Source organism: Rhinoderma darwinii, chromosome 4 (assembly GCF_050947455.1).
Source record: "Rhinoderma darwinii isolate aRhiDar2 chromosome 4, aRhiDar2.hap1, whole genome shotgun sequence".
Classification (NCBI taxonomy): domain Eukaryota; kingdom Metazoa; phylum Chordata; class Amphibia; order Anura; family Rhinodermatidae; genus Rhinoderma; species Rhinoderma darwinii.
Window position 1 is genome coordinate 255793436 of NC_134690.1, and position 18471 is coordinate 255811906.

An 18471-nucleotide genomic window follows, 5' to 3' on the forward strand; every position below is an offset into this window, starting at 1 on the left:
TATTTACTTTTAGTATTGATTTATACAAAGTTTGTTGACAGTTTGTGACCATTTATGTGAAATGTCACTTTCCAAAATGCAAATGTGAAAGGTCATATGATTATCCTATACGTATAGATGTAATGATCTTTAACTTGGCTAGAAACTTTACCTTTTTCAAGGATTTTCAATGGCTTAAGTAATAAGTTATCACACTGCAGCAAGTTAAGCGAGTCAAGATAACGATAGCTACATCTGTACAATATAAAAAAAAGTACAAATCAATTTATATAAGGAGAGTTTTTTTTCTAGTTCTATATATACATTGTTGTTACATGTTAAATGTTAAAACGTTGTAGTACAAATTTATCTATACATTCACAGCACTTCTTTCTTATGGAAGTTACCGTTTGAATTGCGTTATCTCCATTCACATGTGGTGCGCAAAAGGACAAAAATAAATGTCATGACATAACACACATCATTTACTTACATTTTTGTACCACTGTCTTTTCACTTTCCACATTGTTTGTCACAGAATCTTTTCAGGGTGCAGTGCCCTTATGGGATGTCCCTCCTAGAGATATAGAGGGCATATGTGTGAACATCATGTTCCTCATTCTCTTTGCAACCCCTGCTCCCCATTCTGGGGGGAGCTAAACCCTTGACTTTGGCTTCTGGTGAATGTGGGATAGCAGCCCAGGCGGAAAGCTGGGAGTAAGACAAGCTCTCCCTAAACTTCGGCAAAGGAAGGCCATCGATCCCCAACCCTTCTGGTTCAGATGGATGAGTTTATGGGGGCCCTTCTTCTTTTGGAGAGGGCTTGCAATGAACCATATCCTTGTGCACATTTATTCGTGTGGTACACTTTTTTTTGTAGCACTTTGATGAGCAAAAGCACATACTCTGGCTTTTTATAAAAAAAGAAATATATAAAATTATGTTGTTATTGTTGTGTGTAAATTAAATTCAGTTGAAGAGTAACATCTTAAGGCTTTATTGGGATAACAGATAATTCCCACAATGCATCCCTTCCAAAAATCCAATAAGTACAATAGTTTAATGAAAGACATGGGACAAACCTGTGGCATGGCTGATCAATACAGCAGTAAACAGCTTCTAATTACCCGGTAAGCACCAGGTGCTCGGAATGACAATAGATAAATACAATCAAATTCTCAAGATTGGAAGAACACTACATTGTTTGTGCAGAGAGCATAGAAGATCATGTTTTATTCCCGGATGTGAGCATTTCCATCTGCCTAGGGTAATAAAACCAAAAGAAAGATAAAACAAACATAAACTGTCTCCAAGAACTGTATTTGAGACTCCAGTGAATATACAAATGGAGAGAAATAAAGTTATATTAAACTATCTGGCTGTAAAAGAAGAACATCAATCGATGCAGATAGGTTGATGGCTAGCATCATATCATTGTCATGAGGCAGTGTATCTCTAGTATTTGAAATAGTAAGAAAACCTGAGTACTGACTCTTTAGACTGAGTTCACACGGCGCGGATACGCTGCGTAAAAGCACGCAGCGTATCTGCCTTGTGCGCCGCAGGGAATTCCGGGCAAAAAACGGCACCAAACTGTGGTGCCGTTTTTCGGGAGGAATGTCAGCTGCGGAAAACTGTGCATAAAAAGTTTCATACGTGCATAGCCATGGCGATACGTCGCTCTGCTGTCCTGCAGCCCAGACTCCTGGGATGACGTTTCATCCCAGGAGACTGCTGCAGCCTTTGATTGGCTGCAACGGTGGTCACATGGGATGAAACGTCATCACAGGAGGCCGACCTTCTGACATCATACAGAAAGACGTTTCATCCCATGTGATCGCCGTTATAGCCTGTTATTGGCTGCAGCTGTCACATGGGATGAAACGTCATCCGAGGAGGCCGCCCTGGAGCAAGAAACACAGACTTCTGGGTAAGTATAAGATTAGTTTTTGTTTCTGATTTGCGTTTTTTGCTGCTATTTGTTGCGGGTTTTACCTCCCCATTGAATTGAATGGGGAAAACCTGCAAAAAATAAGCAGCGCAAATACAATTAACATGCTGCAGAATAGGGCTGGGTTTACACGACCTATTTTCAGACGTAAACGAGGCGTAATATGCCTCGTTTTACGTCTGAAAATAGGGCTACAATACGTCGGCAAACATCTGCCCATTCATTTGAATGGGTTTTCCGACGTACTGTGCAGACAACCTGTCATTTACGCGTCGTCGTTTGACAGCTGTCAAACGACAACGCGTAAAAATACAGCCTCGTCAAAAGAAGTGCAGGGCACTTCTTTCAGACGTAATTTGAGCCGTTCTTCATTGAACTCAATGAAGAGCAGCTCAAAATTTCCGGCTGTCAGAGAAGCCTCGCAAAATGCGAGGAGGAGCATTTACGACTGAAACGAGGCAGCTGTTTTCTCCTGAAAACAGTCTGTCTTTTCAGACGTAAATGCCTGCTATCGTGTGCACATACCCTAACATTCCGCACCGCATGTCCATTTCTGAGCGTTTTTTCCACCCAGTATTTATTCAGCGTGTGGATGAGATTTATGCTATCTCATCCACTTTGCTGCTACTGTATTTGCTGTGTATTTTCTGCAACTAATTCTCCTGCGGAAAATCTGCAGTATTTACGCAATGTGTGAACTGACCCTTAGAGTGGAGGCAAGAGGTCCTAGGAATGGTAAGTTCATAGAAGGATCTTGGTGTTTGGTCTGGGGTGCAAATTAATTTAGGGGTCTAGTTTATAGTCTGAATTAATTTGGGGATCTGGTGTGTAAATTATTTTAGGGGTCTGGTTGGGAGTATGAATTTATTTAGGAGTTTGGTCTGGGGTTTAAGTTTATACGTCTAGTCTGGGGTTTGAATTACTTCATGGGTCTGGTTGGGAAACTGAATTAATTTAGGGGTCTGGTATGCGATGTTAATTAATTTGGAGGTCTGGGGTCTGAATTTAGGGTTTTGGCCTGGGATCTAAAAAAATGTAGTGGTCTGATTGGGAGTCTGAAATAATTTAGGGGTCTGTTCAAGGGTCTGAATGAATTTAGTAGTCTCGTCTGAGGTCTAAATTACTGTAGGGGTCTGGTCAGGAGTCTGAATTTATGTAGGAGTCTGGTCAGAGGCCTCAATGAATTTAGTGGCCTGGTTGGTGATCTGAATTAATTTGGAGTTCTGGTGTCTGAATTTAGGGGTTAGTTCTCGGGTCTGAATAAATGTAGGGGTCTGGTCGGGAGTCTGAATTAATTTAGGGGTCCGTTCAGGGGTCTGAATTAATTTAGTAGTTTGTTCTGAGGTCTAAATTATTGTAGGAGTCTGGTCAGAAGTCTGAATTAATGTAGGGGTTTGGTCAGGTGTCTAATTGAATTTAGTGGTCTGGTCGGTGATCTGAATTCATTTAGGGTTTTTTCAAGAGTCTGAATAGATTTAGGGTCTGGTCGGGGGTCGGAATTTATTTAAAGGTCTAGTTGGGTGTCTGAATTAAATTTAAGGCTTTAGTCAGGGGTCTGAATACAATTTGTCATCTGTAAAACCTACAAAAAAATCCTCCTTAAAGGAACAGTGTCACAATTTTTTTTTTTTTTATATCAATTTGCATTTAGTGTTTTATTATAAAATCTTTTATTTATGTGTGTGTTTGTGTTTAACTTTTTTCTTTTTTCTAACTTTTACTTCACTATGGGGGCTGCCATGTTGTTTTTCATCTCTGTATGTGTCGATTAACGACACATACAGACATGGCATACGGCAGCTACAGTCCATAGGAGTCAATGAACGGGACCCGTTCCATTGACTTTGCTCTATGGCTCTGTACTGCGCAGACGCAGGTCAGAGTCACACAGAGCAGAGCAGAGCAGAGCAGCTGTTTGCAGGGAGAGAGTAGGCGCCATCTTGAAGACCAGCTGCACTGCAGGTAAGATGTGCGTCTCTGCATGTCCCACTCTCTCTCTCACAGACCGCCGCTCTGGTGACCCCCGACAGCCCCCCCCTAATGCCCCCCCCCCCGACGGCCCCCCTAACGGCCCCCCCCTTGTGTGAAGGACACATGAAGAAACTGTACTGGGAAAGCCCTGATCGATAAATCTCTAGTTGTGCTGAGACTGTTTGGGGATGTGACTAATGAACCTCTCAGTCTCAGCACAATTAGAGAGATTTATCATTCAAGGGTCTGGGAAAGCTGGGTGACCACCATTACCCCTCCTACTGGAGTGTGAGATTCATTAGTCACATCCCCAAACACACTCCAGTAGGAGTAATGGTGGTCACCCAGCTTTCCCAGACCCCTGAACGATAAATCCCTCTAGTGCTGAGACTGAGAGGTTCATTAGTCACATTCCCAAACAGTCTCAGCACAACTAGAGATATTTACCGTTCAGGGGTCTGGGAAAGCTGGGTGACCACCATTACCCCTCCTAGTGGAGTGTGTTTGGGGATGTGACTAATGAACCTCTCACACTCCAGTAGGAGGGGTAATGGTGGTCACCCAGCTTTCCCAGACCCCTGAATGATAAATCTCTCTAATTGTGCTTAGACTGAGAGGTTCATTAGTCACATCCCCAAACAGTCTCAGCACAACTAGAGAGATTTACCGTTCAGGGGTCTGGGAAAGCTGGGTGACCACCATTACCCCTCCCACTGGAGTGTGAGAGGTTCATTAGTCACATCCCTAAACACTCCAGTATGAGGGGTAATGGTGGTCACCCAGCTTTCCCAGACGCAGATATAACCAGGAAAGGGCTGGATGGACGGGCTGAGGGTGCACAGGGTTTTTGGTGATCCCCCTCTGTCATGTGATCGGACCTAGGTTACCGGTTCATCAGACGGGGTTCATGTGACTATAAATCTGTCCATAACAAGAGACAGTGCACTCAGGACAAGCCCTGCCATCATGCCGTAGTTGTGTGGTTCTGTCTGCAGTGATGGCGGTGGGTGGCTCTGACACCCGCCTCCCCCGTCGGGTCATATCAGGACAGAAGGGGTGTCTGGACTGGAGACACAGCGCCGCACCTGTCCTCAGGTCGTGTCTGGTATTGCAGTTCACCTCCATTGAAGTGAATAGGACAGAGTTGTAATACCACACACGACCTGAGGACAGGTGCGGCGCCATGTTTTACTGGACGACCCCTTTAAGACTTTTCCCGTGTGTGTGTGGCAGAGCGGAGTGTGCACGGGCGCCGCTGATACTTCATAGCCGCTTATCAGCTGTTTTGAAGAATCAGCGGCGAGCACCCCCCCCCACACACACACACACAAATCCCCCAAACACGCAAAATCAAGTGTAATCAAGCGTTTATTATGTGTTTTTTTGCACGTAAAATGTGCAAAACAAAACATGTCAAATACACGGCGTGTGAACCGGTCAACTGAAAAGTCATTCACTTCACTTTCATCATTCTAAGGCTGGGTTCACACGACCTATTTTCAGTCATAAACGAGGCGTTTTACACCTCGATTTACGCCTTAACAGACGGCTCCGATACGTTGGCAAACATCTGCCCATTCATTTGAATGGGTGTGCCGACGACCTGTAATTTTACGCGTCGCTGTCAAAAGACGGCGCGTAAAATAACAGCCTCGGCAAAGAAGTGCAGGACACTTCTTGGGACGTAATTTGAGCCGTTTTTCATTGAATTCAATGAAGAACAGCTCCAACTTACGGCCGTAATTGACGCCTCGCAAAACGCTAGTACGAGCAATTACGGCTGAAATGACGGAGCAGTTTTCTCCTGAAAACAGCTCCGTCATTTCAGACGTAAATGCAGTTAGCGTGTGCACATACCCTAAGGGTATGTTCACACACAATATTTTCAGCTGATAAATCGGAAGCAGAACGCCCACAAGCATCTGCCCATTGGTTTCAATGGGAAATACGGCGTTCTGTTCGGACAGGGCGTTTTTTACGTGGTCGTTTTCCAAAAACAGCACGTAAAAAGACGCCCGACCAAAATGAAGTGCACATCACTTCTTGGGACGTTTTTGGAGCCGTTTTTCATTGACTTTATAGAAAAAAGCTCCAAAAACGGCCGTTAAAAAACGCGAGTTTGATTAAAAAATGGCTGAAAATCAGGAGCGGTTTTCCCTTTGTTTAGTAAGCGTGTGAACATACACTTAGCCTTTTGGTGTGTCCTATAACTTCTTCCAGCTGCAGAATCACACCCAAAATGGCTGCCGGACACTGCTTAGCAATTTGAAGACACCTTTACCTGGCTTGTGAGAGGGGGGGGTGAGGTTCCCTCCCACATTTACAGCAGCTGTGAGTCAGGTTGCTTTGCCTTATTCACCTTGCTGTAATTCTGGGAAGTGCTCCCCCTGGTGGCCAACATTGGAAAACATGTCAAATTATTATTAAATTTTTAATACTTTCCACCATACGGAAAAAAATAATAAATACAGCAAAAAACTTAAAAAATATAATAGAAATAAGTAACGACACTTAAAAAAAAAGGTTTAATTTGCGACACATTCCCTTTAATTATGATAGGGGCCCTTTACAGATGCATAAAGCAAAAACAAAGAAAAAACAAAAAGGTACAACACCCAATATATGAAATCAGTATCAAATATATAACTCGTTTAGAAATATTTACATGTTTGTAATACACATGCAGACATAAATAGAAGAGAAAAACAGAGGGCATAGAATGACACAGCCCTAAACACTGCAAAGAACATGAAGCTCTCCCTAAATACCAGTACTAATATAAAGCACACTGCATATGATTTGAGTAAAGTAAATTAAAAAGTAACAAAGCATGCATCACTGGTTCGAAAAAACTAACCTCTATAGACATAGTAATAGTAAAATACAGAGGCAAGGGCATACAGCAAATAAATCTAAATAAATAAAGACATAATGTCAAGAAAATAATGCCCCAGCCGCTGTACCAGCATATAGCACTGGCACTGCGAAACACAATATAAATATAAAATGAAGGCAGGCTCACATAAGCATATGCATTTCACTGGTACTTCAGTTTCATCAGGAGGCAGTAGAATAAAATATAAAAGAATAAATGCTGGAAATAGATCACACTTACTGTGCGCAATGAATCTATATAATATATAAGTTTCACATTTTTAATTGAATAACTGATATAAATTAACTTTATGATGATATTCTAATTCATTAAGAAGGACTAGTATATATATGCAGTATATGTATATATATATATATATATATATATATTTTTTTTTAAATATATATATATATATATATATATATGTATATATATGTATATATATGTATATATATGTATATACAGTATATATATGTGTATATATATATATATATATTTATATATACATATATATATATATATATATATATATATATATATATATATATATATATATATATATAAAGTATATTCAATTAAATGTAGTTCGCCGGTGGGGAGACACTATGACAAGTACCCATCTATAGAGAGGAACGGGGCACAGTCATACTGTGTCTTCACGCTCGGCAGCATAGCATGGACACAAATAAGACCGTCCCATGGTGCCTTAGGGTATGTGCACACGCTAGCTTCCTTTTACGTCTGAAAAGACAGACTGTTTTCAGGAGAAAACAGCTGCGTCGTTTCAGACGTAAAAGCTCCTCCTCGCATTCTGCGAGGCGTCTTTGACGCCCGTAATCTTGAGCTGCTCTTCATTGACTTCAATGAAGAACGGCTCAAATTACGTTGCAAAGAAGTGTCCTGCACTTCTTTGCCGAGGCAGTCAATTTACGCGTCGTCATTTGACAGCTGTCAAACGACGACGCGTAAATGACAGGTCGTCGGCACAGTACGTTGGCAAACCCATTCAAATGAATGGGCAGATGTTTGCCGACGTATTGTAGCCGTATTTTCAGACGTAAAACGAGGCATAATACGCCTCGTTAACGTCTGAAAATAGGTTGTGTGAACCCAGCCTTACCACCACAAGATAGGTATTCGCTCCACTCACCCACAGCCAAAGTAAAAGGGTTAGCTGGATAGTGTAAAATAAAGCGAACAAGGGCAAAGGGGACACAAAGGCTATCTGATCTACTATTAGATATTATGTATAGATATTATAGAGGGGACCTATGTTCCAGCTATGAGTAAAAGGGACTGAGTGTAAAAACATTAAAGTGTCAAGTGAATATCATAATTCAATTTCTAAATGTACAATATTATGTAATAAATATAATGTTAAATGAATTATTAATATATAAACGTAAAAATATGAAAACCTTATATATATTTATTATATATTCAAAATGGTTGACAATATATCATAATTCATAGTCAAGCTGAATTGACGTTCTTTGCAGTGTTTGGGCCTGTGTCATTCTATACTCTCTTTTTTTTCTCTCCTGTTTGTGTCTACATGTGTTATTGTCTACATGAAATTATCCTTATATGAGTAATACATTTGATACTGTTTTCATATATTGGACGTTGTACCTTTGTTTTTTCTTTGTTTTTGTAATTGTGTCCAGGGCCGCCATCAAGGGGGTATTAGGGGTACTTCTGTAAGGGGCCCGGCCAGTGGCCCGCGGCATGAGTGGGCCCGTGTCGCCCGCCAGCACTGGCCTCCACCATGGCCGGAGGCTCCGCTAGCAGCCGCTATGGCTGCTACAGCGCGACGCCACTTCACACTACGGCAGAGCAGGGAGGTATCTCCCCGCTCTGCCATTAAACAAAAGACATGTATCCCCTATCCACAGGATATGGGGTACATGTGTGATCGCTGGCAGCGATAGGGAGAACGGGGGACCGAAAGTCCCCTGAAGTTCTCCATCACAAACCTCGGACTTCCGGGGTCTGTGTCGGCAGCTCCGTAGAAATGAATGGAGCGCCAGTCGCGCTTCTGCGCATGCGTGACCAGTTCTCCTTTCATTTTTATTGAGCTGTGCAGACGCCGGAAGTCAGAGGTTAGTCATGTAGAACTTCGGGGGACTTTCGGTCCCCCGTTCTCTCTATCGCTGCCAGCGATCACACATGTATCCCCTATCCTGTGGATAGGGGATACATGTCTTTTGTAGGACACACTGTAGGTCAGATTTTTTTGGGGGGGTTGGGGCTGCATGGTGTTACCTACAGGGGGGCTGCATAGCGTTACCTACAGGGGGGGGGGCTGTATAGCGTTACCTACAGGGGGCTGTATGGCGTTACCTACAGGGGGCTGTATTGCGTTACCTACAGGGGGGCTGTATAGCGTTACCTACAGGGGGGCTGTATAGCGTTACCTACAGGGGGGCTGTATAGCGTTAACTACAGGGGGGGCTTATGGCGTTAGCGCCATACAGCCCCCTCTGTAGATAACGCCATACAGCCCCCACTGTAGAGAACGCCATACAGAGTCCCCCCTGTGGGTAACGCTATACAGCCCCCCCTGTGGGTAACGCTATACAGCCCCCTGTAGATAACGCCATACAGCCCTCCCTGTAGAGAACTCCATACAGCCCCCTCTGTAGAGAACTCCATACAGCCCCCCTTGTAATAACGCCAAAGAGCCCCCTCTGTAGATAACTCCATACAGCCCCCACTGTAGAGAACTCCATACAGCCCCCTCTGTAGAGAACTCCATACAGCGCCCCTTGTAGATAACGCCATACAGCCCCCTCTGTAGATAACGCCATACAGCCCCCACTGTAGAGAACGCCATACAGCCCCCTCTGTAGAGAACTCCATACAGCCCCCATTGTAGAGAACGCCATACAGCCCCCTCTGTAGATAACGCCAAACAGACCCCAATGTAGAGAACGCCATACAGACCCCCTTGTAGAGAACGCCATACAGCCCCCTCTGTAGAGAACTCCATACAGCCCCCTCTGTAGATAACGCCATACAGACCCCACTGTAGAGAATGCCATACAGACCCCCTGTAGATAACGCCATACAGCCCCCTTTGTAGATATCTACAGAGGGGCCTGTATGGCGTTATCTACAGAGGGGGCTGTATGGCGTTCTCTACAAGGGGGTCTGTATGGAGTTCTCTACAGAGGGGGCTGTATGGCGTTAAAGTTGTATATAAAAAAGTTTGTTACAATGTATCAGTCAATCATCTGTGAGCTAAACGCAGCAACAGCACAAACCCCTCTCCTGTGCTGGACGTTGTCTGACTGAAGATCTATAGGCCTGCAAGAATCACAAACAGCAGCCATCACTGCAACTTGGTGAGTGACTGTGCTGTGTAAAAGCAGCAACTTCAGTGCAATTATATTTTTAAAGTTGCCCCCCTGCACACCTACTGTCTGCCCCTTGGCCTCCAACATAACTTCTGCCCACCTGTCTCTTCCACCTGCCTGTCCAGAGGCATATATAAATATATATCGGAGATAGCATATTTATAAGACTAAGGCTCCTGTACACCACTGGATAGAATTGGATGCATTGTCTCAGCAGACAGTAACATTCATGATAGGCTTAGATACATGGCCCCAGCAGACAGTATCACACATAATAGACTTAGATACATGGCCCCAGGAGACAGTATCACACATGATAGGCTTAGTTACATAGCCCCAGCATACAGTATCATACATGATAGACTTAGATACAGGGCCCAGCAGACAGTATCACACTTGATAGGCTTAGATACATGGCCCCAGCAGACAGTATCACACATGATAGGCTTAGATACATGGCCCCAGCATACAGTATCATACATGATAGACTTAGATACAGGGCCCAGCAGACAGTATCTCACTTGATAGGCTTAGATACAAGGCCCCAGCAGACAGTATCACACATGATAGACTTAGGGCACATTCAGACGAGCATGAATGCATTGAAATAACGCACAGCACACGGACCCGTTGATTTCAATGGGGCTATTCACAAATGCGTGAGTTTTCATGCAGCGAGTGTCCGTTGCGTGAAACTCACTGCATCTCCTATATTAGTACGTTTTCACATACCTAGTTGCCCATAATACCAGCTTACGGCCGCCCCATAGCCCAACCATCACTACAGATGGTAAAGTACTGGATTTTACCCGGCTCTTCCCAGCACCCCTGGTGGCGGTGGGTACCAGGGTAATAAGGGGGGTTAGTGTTAGCCTCTGCACCGGCTAACACTAAGCCTCGCCTTAGCAATAGATGCTGTCAATAAGCCGGCAGCCATTACTAATGCGGTAGTAATATAGTTTTAAAAAAAAACCACAAAGACATAGAAAAAATATTTTGTTGAAATTAAAAAACACACAACCCTCATTAACCATTTTATTGATAATAAAAAAAGCCGCCATCGAAGTAGTCCTGGAATCCGACGTAGTCCAACGACCGGACCTGTAAGAAAACACACAAAAAACTATTAGTAACACATGTGTTAGGCTTAGATACAGGGCACATGTGTGATACTGTCTGTTGGACCCTGTATCTAAGCCTACCACAAGGTAGGCTTAGATACAGGGTCCAGCAGACAGTAATCTTAGACAGTATAAGATTACAGTGTGCTGGGGCCCTGTATCTAAACCTACCGTGTGGTAGGCTTAAATACAGGGACAATAAGACAGGATCACACATGGGCCACGTATCTAAGCCTACCATGTGATTGGCTTAGATACAGGGCCCAGCAGACAGCATCACACAATCTGTGATCCTGTCTCATGGGCCCTCTAAGCCTGCTACATCTTAAAGGGGTTGTCCAGTCCCTAAACATTGATGGCCTATCCTCAGGATAGGCCATCAATAGCTGATGTGTCGGGGTCCGACTCCTGCGAGCACGCCAATCAGCTGTTTTGAAGGGGCCACAGCACTCTTACGAGAGCTGCTTCCCCTTCATTTCCCTTACTCACTCACACTGTGAATCGCCGACACGGATTCACAGTGTGAGCAAGTGACCGGAATGAAGGGGAAGCAGCTCTCGTACGAATGTGGTGCGGGGGGACGCGGGCCCCCCTGGCTTCGGGGCCCGGTCGCAATTGCGACCGCTGTGACCCCTATAGCTACGCCACTGGTCCCACTGCCATACATCCCAATTGTAGACAGTGCCATGCAGTCCCCTGTAGGTAGTCCCACATACCCACCTTGTCTCAGCAGACAGTATCATACATGATAGGCTTAGATACATGTCCCCAGCAGACAGTATCACACATGATAGGCTTAGATACATGGCCCAGCAGAGAGTATCATATATGATAGGCTTGGATACATGGCCCCAGCAGACAGTATCACACACGATAGGCTTAGATGCATGACCCAGCAAGCAGCATCAGACATGATAGACTTAGATACAGTGCCACAGCAGTCAGTATCACACATTATAGACTTAGATACAGGGCCCCAGCAGTAAGTATCCTTGAACTAACATATGTCCACCCCTCAAAAAAAATGTGCGTGTATGTATCACGGTCTGTGTGTAGGAGGAACTACCGCGGTTGGTACGCAATGAACAAGACACACCTTCTGTTTGGCAACTTCTTTACTGCAGCGGGCAAACAACAATAACTTCTTCTTTATGGAGCAGACAGGAAGCCTGAGGTTGAGGACTTTGATCCCGCTGGAAGTCCCCCAGAGAGAGGTTGTGCCTGACCCCACGTTGCCGGCTTGGCTAAGGAAACGCCGCTGTCAGTCACGGCGGGAGCTACCCGCTACTGACAGCCTACCCTAGGGTAAGAGTCACACTCTCGGCCCACGGATCGCGTCGTGGGACTCAGCGACTAACGTAACTACTAGCACCGTCACGGGTCCTTGCGGAGCTATCCGCTACCTTTCATGACAAACCCTCTCTCTCCTCAGTCGGTGGTCCGAACGGTGGACCCCCTAGGACGCAACTGAACTGGCGGGCTGACGCTACGAGTTACACGAAGTCCAGCTAATAGTCCAACAAAGTCCCGTCAACCCGACCGTTCCTTCTGTCTGCTCCTGCCCCAACAAGATTCATAAATAATAGTTCTATGCAAGGTTACATGCGATGTTTCATCAATAACAGTTCCATGCAGGTTTACATGCGGTGTTTTAGCAATAACAGTTCCATGCAGGGTTACATGCAATGTTTTAGCAATAACAGCTCCATACAGGGTTACATACGGTGCTTTTACTCTGGAGGACACGCCGCGACACTGGTGCGGTGAATATGATAGCAAGTCCGCCTGTCTTTGGGCTTAGCTCAGGGTGAATTGTTTGACGGTAGCTAGCGATGGACGTCACAGAGTGAAACAGTCCTGATTAGGATAAGGGCCCTATCTTCTATGGCGGGACTCTAGTCCTTGATCTGGGGTCTTGGGGTCTGAGCACGGTACCGGTGGCTGTTGGCACACTCCTTGTGCTCTGGCCGGTCCTCTGTCCTTTTTCTAGCCCTTAGGAGAGCCCACGTTCTGCCAGGCTCCTGCCTTCTCTTGCCTCCTGCGGTCTCCAGTGACAGCTCTCACTGTCACGGTCACTGGCACGGTCCGGACCCCTGTTCTTCCCTGCTCGTCTCTCTCGTCCTCTTCCCGTCCTGCTCCTCTTACACCTCCTCTCGCTCTCCCCCACTCCTTGTTCGCGCCACTCTTTTACTCCGCCTCCTCTCTTTTTGGCGTCCTCTCCCCCTTCCTGCCGAGTCCCTCCTCCTTGTCCCGCCGTACAGACCTCGCTCTCCTTGCCGTCGGGCGCATGCGTCATGGCTCTCGGCGGTGCGGCCGTTGCCATGACGCCACAGACGCTCTTTCCTCTTCAGCCGCCACCTCTTCAGCGCCCTACAAGCCCGCGCCGTCCTCCGAGAGGGGTAAGTGCCGCTGTAACCCTCACATGTGGATATGTGGACCCACTAGGCCGCACCGCCGTAGCGATGGAGGCAGCTGGCCAAACAGAGCACCCAAGCAATACAAAGTCCCAAACTAGGGTCCCTGAATAGTCCAGACAGTGGCCGAGGCTTTAGCACGGATGGAGGTGGGTGCAGCAGGTTGCGCCAGACGTTTCGGATGACAGCAGGTGTAGCAGGTTCTGCCAGACATGGCAAAAAACAATGGACATGGCACATGACACTGGATGTGGCTGATGACACTGGACGTGGCAGAAGACACTGGACGTGGCAGAAGACACTGGACGTGGCAGATAACAGCAGGTGCAGTAGGACACGACTCCAGCACTAACAGGCCCAGGAACAAGAACACAGTACGGGATACAGGATATGGGTATCAGGGCACGGGTAACAAAAGGAACAGGATAACACTAAGGGACTATTTGCAAAACTGACATAGGAATACTAACAACGCTCAGGCAATGAGACAGGGGGCAGGGCCCTTCTTATAGTCCAGGGGAATCATGGGCTAATTGATGATGATGATTCCCATGTGTGCAGGCTGGCCCTTTAAGGCCGGGCACGAGCGTGCGCACGCATCCTACGGGACACAGCGGACCAGAGCAGAAGTGAGCGCTGGCGTCACCTGGGAAGGAGATGCGAGCCAGCGCTCACAGATTCATGGCTGTGGCCACCTGGGGGTAAGTTTTCTCGACGGTCCGCGGCCATGAACGCTACAGTATGTATATGTATGTGTGTATATATATATATATATATATATATATATATATGAGACAGCATATCTGTGGCACTCTGACCCTATAGCTATGGATAGGATTAGATACAGTGGCTCAGCAGACAGTATCACAAATTATATGATTGGATATAGGGCCCAACCCACTGACATTCTGCCTCCAGTGCTGGACCCAGAAAAGGTAAGAATAATAATTGTTTTGCTTTTTTATGAGTTACCAGGCTTTTTTTTGTGTATTTGTGTTTTTTTACAGGTTCAGTCATTGCACTACGTCGGATTCGAGGACTACTTCTATGATGGCTTTTTTTTATTCTCAATAACATGGTTAATGAGGGTTGTGTGTTTTTTTTTATTTCAATAAAATATTTTTTTTATGTCCTTATTCTTTTTTTAAACTTTATTTATCTACTGCCTTATTAGTAGCTGGCTGATTGACAGCGTCCATTACTAAGGTGGGGCTTAGTGTTAGCCGGTGCAGAGGCTAACACTAACCCCCATGTCGGGTTAGGGGGGGCATATCGGTTTTCCAATTATTTATTTTAACAAAAAATGTAAAAAAAAAATTACTTGGTGTCCCCCCCAATTTTCATAACCAGCCAGATACAACACAGTAGCAGCAGCAGCAGCAGCAGCAACCTAGCATTACCAGCATGGGAAGGGCCACTGTTTTTGGCCTTTCCCAGCCTAATAATACCAGCCTGCGATCGCCCAATTGCCAGCAGATCCCTACAGATGGTCAGGTGCAGGATTGTACCTGGCTCTTCCCAGTATCCCTGGTGGCGGTGGGTACCAGGGTAATAATGGGGGGGGTTAGTGTTAGCCTCTCCACTGGCTAGCAATAAGCCCCACCTTAGTAATGGAAGCTGTCAATCAGGCAGCGGCCATTACTAAAGCGGTAGTAATACAGTTTAAAAGAAGATACAAAGACATTGATAAAATATTTTATTGAAATAAACCCTCATTAACTATTTTATTAAGCATAAAAAAAAACATCATCGAAGTAGTACTCGAATCCGACGTAGTCCAATGACCGAACCTGTAAAATAACACAAAGGCGAAAAAGAAACATTAGTAACACATGTGGTAGGCTTAGATACAGGGCCCATCAGACAGGATCAGACATGGGCCATGTATCAAAGAATACCATGTGGTAGGCTTAGATACAGGGTCCATGTGTGACACGGTCTGTTAGACCCTGTATCTGAGCCTACCACAAGGTAGGCTCAGATACAGGACCCCAGAAGGCAGTAAACTTATACTGTATAAGATTACTGTCTGCTCGAGGCCCTGTATTTAAGCCTAACATGTGGTAGGTTTATATACAGGGTCCATGTGTGATACTGTCAGTTAGACCCTGTATCTAAGTCTACCTTTTCGGCTCCGGGTGCAGTGGATTTCCCGACACAATCTAGCGTCGTGATGTCATCCGTGGCGCAAACCGTCGTGATGTCATGACACGAGAAGACGTCAGGACTTCCACTGGGCTCGCGAAGGTGGGTAAGTATGTGTCATTACTATAGTGACAGGGGTCTGTGTATTTTATTACATAGGCCCCAGTTACTACAGTAAGTTTTATAGATGCGGTGAGGGCGGCGACCGCTCCGACCCGTATATGGCAGTCGCCGGGGATCTGGGGCTTGGGCCCCGAAGGCCCGGTGCTAGCGACACCCCTGCCGTCAGCTATATAGTAGTAAGGAGATACGAAGCAGTAAACACTGCTACATCTTATAAAATTACTGCTGTGACCTAGTTACAATTGTGACCTGAATGTGGCAGTCGCCGGGAATCCGGGGCACTGGGCCAAAGATCTGGGGCTTGGGCCCCGAAGGCCCTGTGCTAGCAACGCCTCTGCCACTGACAGAGTCCCTGCCCACCTACTGTCTCCGCCATGCCCCTCCATAGAGTCACTGCCAGTTTGCATCTAACCCCCTGCCACCCTCCCGACACTTTCAACTGGCCACCTCCCATCCCCTGATAATTGGGGGAGGCAGATGCTTTGACTGTATGGAACCCAAAAATTTTTGATGGAAGCCCTGGCCACACAGTCTTTGGTTTATAAACCTCAGTTGTTTCAGCAGGTGAGTCTCAGTCACTGGTTTATAGATCCATGTGCTTAACTGTATATTAAGGGATGCCAGGAGACAACACTTGTCTAGTGTAAAAACATATAGTTAAGGCTAAAACCCAGTTTATTATACCCACAAAAACATCTTTAAAACAGCGCTCCAGTAAGCCCCACATAAGTTTTACCTTGGTGGCCTAATCCGAGGCATTTACTGTTTTTATTAGAACATGAAAAATTAATTATCATCATGGGCATACTTAGAAATTTTAGGACCTATGGCAAATCATGGGCCTCAACCCCCCACTGAGAGCGCTGACAAATGTACTTTCATTTAAAGGGGTTCTTCAGGCATTTTTTTTTTTTTGATGGCCTATCCTTAGGAAAAGGCATCAATATCAGATCGTGGGGGTCTGACTCCCAGTGCGGCTGTCCCTGGGATTGCAGTTCCGGTCCCATTCAAGTAAATGGGACTGAGCTTCAATCCCAGGCACAGCCCGGTAAACACTGAAAAGAACATGGCGACTAACGCCGTGGTCATTTCAGTCAGCTGACCGGCAGGGGTACCAGGAGTCTGACTCCCATCAATCTTATATTGATGACCTATTTTAAGGATAGGCCACAAAAAAAATGTCTGACCACACCTTTAAGTTAATGTTTACCGAAATGTAATTACAGATCATTTTTGGGCTTTAATCACCGGTTTTAAGACCTAGGGGGAGCTCCGTTAGTGGTGACGCAGCATGCGAACAGTATGCCGGTATCTCTCCCCGTGTTGCATTTAACAGACTTATCTGCAAGGTCCATGCCCTGTTGATAATTCTGACTTATCAACAGGACGGACATTTTCCAGCATTTATGTAGAAGTAAAAAAGTGGAGGATTTTTTTTTTTTAAAAAGACAAGTGGTGCTCCACACGACCCTGAAGCCTCGCCCTCTTTTCCCAACAATTAGGCAACTGGCATAAATCTCACCAATAAAGTACTAAATCCCCTGCTTTCCTTCTCACAGTACATGATACATCTGGCTGCCTACAGCCACCACTAGGGGAAGCTCAGTGCATATGAATTTATACAGCTTGTATTGAACTCAACACAAAGTTGTAAAAATCTCTATGCACTGAGCTCCAACTAGTAGTGGCTGCAGGAAAATGCTATGTCGGAAAGCAGGAGGTGTTAAGTTCCGAGTCCTCCTCTGACCACGCTGGCGCTGCAGTGGTGTAGTCTGCCTTCACGGTAATAACTCAACTGGTTATCAGACTAGATTTAAAAGTATATTCCATCCATTAACATTTATCACCTATCCATGATGGGGAGGAGTTGAATAGAGTTGTGTTCTGAGGTACAAAAACAAACTAATGCTATAATTCGATGGGTCTCAGCATTGAACCCCCATTTTTCTAACATTTATCACCTACTACTCCATTGATAGCTGATAAATGTAAAAGACTGAAATACTTCTCTAACATTACAAAAGTTGCATATTGGAATATGGAGCTAAACTTCAGTCACAAAATATTGTGATCATTTTGTTTGCATATTATTCCATAGTATGCCAGTATTGTGTCCGTTCTTTATCCATCATCTCGATTGTCTTCAGTATTTCCTATAATACTGCAGATACAAATATGGATCTGTCATATCACTGTAAATCTGTAATCTCTATTAAGGATTCATTGGCTTTCAGCTTCATTGAGTTCTGTGGGGAAAATGCGATTGTCGTATGGCATCTGATACGAAAATACAAATCTATGTAGAAAAAGCGTTCTATGCTTTTTAATACTTACTGGTTATCCAGTTTTATATAAAATAGCAGAAATTGTACTGGACTTTAGTCCATACCAGTTTAATTTTAAGGGAATCTATTGTAATAAAATGGAATTTTGTTTAATTCAAGTTTTATGCTTAACTCTTTTTTTAAAAAAAAATGGTTGTACTTATTTTCCATGTCAGTATCTATATAAAAAAAAATTGGCCACTGAGCCT